The 5,887-nt window shown below is 33.5% G+C and overlaps 1 long non-coding RNA gene across 1 annotated transcript; it reads left to right on the top strand.

Annotated features, from left to right (window-relative positions):
- Positions 1-4,052: 4,052 nt before the first annotated feature.
- On the top strand, positions 4,053-5,577 carry LOC149719773 (uncharacterized). The gene is made up of 2 exons (XR_016379242.1): positions 4,053-4,859; positions 4,959-5,577. It is a non-coding gene; the product is annotated as an uncharacterized LOC149719773 (long non-coding RNA).
- Positions 5,578-5,887: the final 310 nt, after the last annotated feature.

Here is a 5,887-nt window from a genome sequence, read left to right as displayed (position 1 = left end):
TATTTCCACCCAATCTGAACCGTGATAAGACAAGTCTTTGTACTTGGGGCAGCCTAAGTCTTCGAAGTTTATAACTGTTTTTCCAAAATATTCGGAATGATATACTTGTTTTTCTAGCCCCTGTTTCCGATATGCTTGGGACGATTCTAGTTAGTTCGCCCAATTCGTATTCATTCTCGTCCCATAGCATCCTTCATATATGTCTGGAGATCGAGGAATTTAAAGCCTTGTCTTTCATGTTTAACTTTAATTCTTTTAACGACACATCCTAGCACTTTTATTTGTCATTTGACAACACTTCAAACAGCCTTTCGGTCCTTTAACATAATTTTCTATCATATTATCGTAATTCAACGAAGCCTTGAACCACTTTTTTATTCATTTATCAACACTTTCTACCACTTTTTAGGCATTTATCAACACTTTAAGCCGCACTTCAGTAAATTAACTACACTTCAAACCGCTTTTCAGTCATTTAACATCGTTTCCTTTTATATTAAAGTTATTTAACGACATTTTCATTCATATTTTAGCGTATTTTAGTCTTTAACGAAATTTTCAACCACATTTAAATCATTTGTTTGCACACGTAACCATATTTTTCTCATTTATCGAAACTTTAAACCATAATTTATAGTAATTTATCAACAATTATCTATTTTTCGCTAATTTAACAACACTTTTATATAATTTTTACTTATTTAACAACACGTTTTAATAATTTTACAATAGTTTCAACCAAATTTTATTTTAAAAGCAGAATTTCTTATTTAAATTAGTTATTTAACAGTAATTTTTAATGAAAATATCATCCAACCGCACCTTTTAATTGAATTTAGTATTTGACAACATTTTCAGCCATATTATGTGTCGTTTTCCAAAATGTGTGCGAAACCAGATACGAATAAAGAATGAAATTAAATGGGTAGTAAAACCCATTATATTCGTAATTTGAAACATATAGCTTTTAGATATACCGCATATTTTGAAACATATAGCTTTTAGATATACCGCATATTTTGAAACATATAGCTTTTAGATATACCGCATATTTTCCTTGAAAACTATAACTTAATAATATCCATTCATGTTATATTTTAAAGCGTGTATATACCACTCGATATATTCCATAGGGTATATCCCTCATCCATGATCCATGTTCGTTCTATCACCCAACTTTCCCGATCTCTTATACCCCGCCGTACCCGATTTGCTCAAAGACCGTCATGCTATAACTTAATTTTACATCACGCCAAAAAATTTCCTTTTCTTCTCTCCTATAATCCGATTTACCTCTCTTAATTACAAAATACACTTCACCGCAGACAACTGTCTAGTACGGGTGAAACGCACGCATAAACAAATTATGAAATTCCAAACCTCGAGTTCTCTCGTCGTAACGAAACTAGAGATTTCTCGTTATTACGTTTTGCCACTCTTTAGAGTGGAAAACGTATTGTTCTGACCTCTGTTGGCTGGACGGCTGGCTGGATGTGTTGTGACCTGATGAATTTTGACATAAATGAATATTTCGAATTTTAAATTTCCCGCGAATTTTCAACTCGAAATTCACCCATAGTTCACGTTACACCTCATAGGTGGCGTAACGTATTTTATTTCAATTGAAATTATTTTCCTGTCGGTGCCGGGAGGCGAACCTGCGACGTCCCGATCCATACTATGACGCCAGTGAAGACGCCAAACACTCTACCAATCGACCCACGCTCGCTTAGGATAAATTGCGAGTTAAGTTAGAGTCTAGAGAAGAGAGAGGTAGAAAAATGTGGATCAACACCCACCCACCCTCCCCTTCCCGACGCGCCAAAACCAGCTGCAACTGGATTTTGTAAGCGGGAGAGGAGAGAGAGTAGAGAGAATTTTCCGTAGGATGCGTTGCGCGCGCGAAATATTTTTAGCAATGTCATTTAAATCAATGAAACATACTCATTTAAAGTTAAATAATTATAATTAGCTAACATGATTATTATAATTAAAAAAATTATATTATTTAAGTAATAAATTTAACGATAGTTGTTGAGAGATTCAATAGAGGGCAACATGAGATGTCATAAATACAGAGCAACTAACAACCCAAACTGAGTCATTTCAGTTCGTCTTGTGCCATTTTGGTAGATATAGGCTGGTCCGTTTAACGTGTTGTGTACCCAGTTTTAAAGAATAAAACGGTTAGAATTTGTTCTTTGAAGAGTTGTAGAAGCTGCTCAAGTAAAACAGATAACATGCTTCTTTCGAATACCGGGCATTTTAAAAAACCAAGGAGAAGCATCGTACAAATTATCCGCTAAGCGACGTAACCTTTGGTTACAAAAGTTGGGCCTTGGACCTTAGTCCTTAAGAAAACATACTAGAATATGTTCAATGCATTTTGTCTCGGGTAAATAGAATGGTTTTATGATAATACCAATTTAGAATAATATTTTTGGTCATGATGTTACATATTAAAATACAAATTCATTTGATAGGTTGTCCTTCAACACTTTTTGACCATACTCACCCAGATTGGTTCATAATAAATATTATTGATAAGATCAGTTGCTCCATACTGATTTTTGTCATATATTATTAGCTTATTTTGAAACTATTTCGTATTATATAAAAAAGGACTTGGTTTGCCCAAGCCTGAAAAACAAAACGATAAGTTTTTTCCAGTTGACTGAAGCGCGGATATTTTATTTTTCTATATAATTTTAAAGACAATCCGTATTTTACTACTCTTTAGAATTTAATTCAATCTCCTGATTTTACTGGTAATGGATTTATTTCCTATAAATTAATTGAATTAAAAAATTACTTATCTCAGATTTTTCAGGATAAAATTTTACGAAAATGGAATTGTTGAAAAATCTGAGATAAGTAATTTTTTATTTCAATTAATTTATAGGAAATAAATCCATTACCAGTAAAATCAGGAGATTGAATTAAATTCTAAAGAGTAGTAAAATACGGATTGTCTTTAAAATTATATAGAAAAATAAAATATCCGCGCTTCAGTCAACTGGAAAAAACTTATCGTTTTGTTTTTCAGGCTTGGGCAAACCAAGTCCTTTTTTATATAATATCTGTTCCTTCAGTCTGCATTTGTATTAATCTATTATAAAACAATTTTTTGCCTGAAATGCGAAATTTTTCACTTCTAGGACGAGGTTAAAAATGGTTCTACACTTCTACTAATTCTTATAAGATACGGCTCACAATTCGTTTTAGAACCCGAGCTTAATAGTCAACTTCAAAACCAACATCCTGCCACGATTTTTAAACTATCAAATCCGTATCTTTTACAGTCCACTCTACGATTACAATTATCCATGACATTGCGTTCACTGCCCTTGTACGTTTACAGTGAGTGGCACCGTGGCCAGTTGTTTTAATAAAAATACCTAGGCCACAGGTCCAGTTTAAAAAAAAATCCTTATTTCCAACACTGATCCATCTATCCTTATGCCTTACTGAAGGCTACAGTGAAATATCCATGAAGCGTGAGCTTCTATTATAAATCCATGGCCTAAGTAAGGCAACTTAAGCCTTGGTCGAAACTAACATCTAAAATATAAATTAAAAAGGTATCTTAAGTATATAATTTCAACCGAGACACATAATTAAACGAAAAATAGACCCGCCAAAGAAATTTTTAATAAATATAGTGTTATATTTATTGAAAAATATCAAGTTAAAGTTTCAAGGCGGTGAAAGGGCAAATTAGCGTCGTCTACTGTAGAGTAATGAACAATTAGCGTCGTCTGCTGTAGAATAATCTTTTGAGGTACTTACATTTTTAATTAAATTAACATACTTAGACTTAATTAATTTTGATGAAACTTGAAAAAGGCACACCTTGAATAGTTACTTGTTAATTTAAAAGTATTCCGAAACGTAACTTCGCTTTAGTTTTTAAATGATTCGATGTACAGGAGCACCAAAAACCCCATGTTATTCCTATGGGAAAATCGGCGAAAATCTGTGAATTTTCATTTAACATTACGGGAGGGTGTGGGATCTTATCTAGAAGGGCCTACCGGCCCTCTAGAATTTCGTAATTTAGATTCTACATCTGAAGCTGATGATGTATTGTTAGAAGAGATTTGCTCTGAAGCTGAAAATGAATCAGTGATAGGAAATGTTGGCCAGAGTTCACAGGATGTGTGATATTAGCATGTCAAAGTTTTCTGTTGACAAATGTTAATGGACCGTAGGACCCAGTTTTATGTTAATTAATTACATTTAAGTTGCGGAAACCATTTTAATCAATATTTTCATAGCTTTTGTCGTCCATATCGGCAGAGTTTATTGAAGATAAGAAAATACAATATCTTGGAAAAGGCGTAATATTATTTGGGAAGTAAATGAAGATAAACAACAATATTATGGAAAAGGTGTGATATTATTTGGAAAACTAAAATAATCTAACCAAACCCAACCTATAATATGAAGGGTAAAATATTAAAAAACATGGAAAATATATATTTTAATTAGTTTCCGCACCTTAATTTTAACAAATTAACCTATAATTATTTTTGAATAAATGATATTTATTGAAAAAAGTTAAAAAACTGTATTTAAAATGCGCGAAGTTTAGCCCCATACTCACCCAGACTGGTTGCCAACCCCAGAACGTATCAAACAAAAAGTATTTAATTATAATTTGGAATTTCAATTTTAATGAAACCTAGATTTTAAAATACCCATTGAGAGTCTGTAACTAAACGTTAACGCCCTCTAGTCTCTGCCAAGTGATTTAAATTTCAGACCTTCTCTGTGGGAAAGGGGAAATTCAATTAGCTAGATCTACTAAGCTTTGTCTATGAAGGGTTTTCCACACTAAGCCTGTGGCTTGTTTACAGGTGGGTCCCTTTACAATGCATAGAGAGGTGGTGGCAAGCCCCTATGCCACAGCTAACCTACAGCGCCCTATACTAACTATAACCGTTAACCTCTGCTAGTTTTGATGAAAAGGAGAAACCGGGTTAGACCGCGGAGGAAAACTCCTTTTAACCAGCGGGGAGAGAACTTGCAAACTTTACGCAGAAGGATTTGTTCCCAGATTTTCACCCGGTGCCACAGTCCGCTATAGAACCAGGGATCCTCTTGCTGCGAGGCGAAAGCGCTAACCGCTACGCCACCCCACCTCTTCAAACTGACATCACATTTAAATTAAGTTATCATTCTAAAAACTTAGTTACTCAACTATAAATAAAAGGGTATTGAAGGTTAAAATAACGTTACTATGAATAAATCAAATTAAAAATCTACAACTTAAGCTCCTCAAAAAATGAACATTAAGATAATTAGGGAGAATACATAGTTTACAGACTAGTAGGATTCATACTAGTATTTACACAAGGAGGCCTGACTCACTGGGTGAGTTTAAAGCTGGGCCTCCTCGCGTAAATTGTATGAATCCTCCAAGTCTGTAAACTATGCAACCTCAGCAAGATCAAATTCTGTCTATTTTTAGAATTATAATTTAAATTAATTGATCGTGATGATTTAAAGTTAAATAATTATATATTGCTAATGTATTTATTATTTAAGTAATATAAAAATACTAATTTTATTTAATTTAATTAGTAAATTTAATGATGGTAATACTAATTAAGGGTTCCACGAGAGGGTAGAATTTTTTTAAAAATTCAGTTATGTTTTCACCAGGGATAAAGGAGGAGTGTGAGGATATTTTTTTCACGCTTAGAGGATAGGCAACTCCCTATCTCCGACGGCAGCTTATTCGATATATAATCTGTTCCAGCTTTGGTTGTCAGCACGCGCAAACCCAGATTTCTATGTTGAAGAGGCTTAGTGGCGATCATTAACGTAGCTTTGTGCGTGCAGACAACAGACAAAGGAAATACTGATTTACGTTATTTAAAAC

This window comes from Phalangium opilio, unplaced genomic scaffold (genome assembly GCF_054372755.1).
Source record: "Phalangium opilio isolate 3A_F unplaced genomic scaffold, DU_Popi_V2 ptg000002l_1, whole genome shotgun sequence".
Lineage (NCBI taxonomy): Eukaryota > Metazoa > Arthropoda > Arachnida > Opiliones > Phalangiidae > Phalangium > Phalangium opilio.
This window is presented reverse-complemented; position numbering and strand designations above follow the sequence as displayed.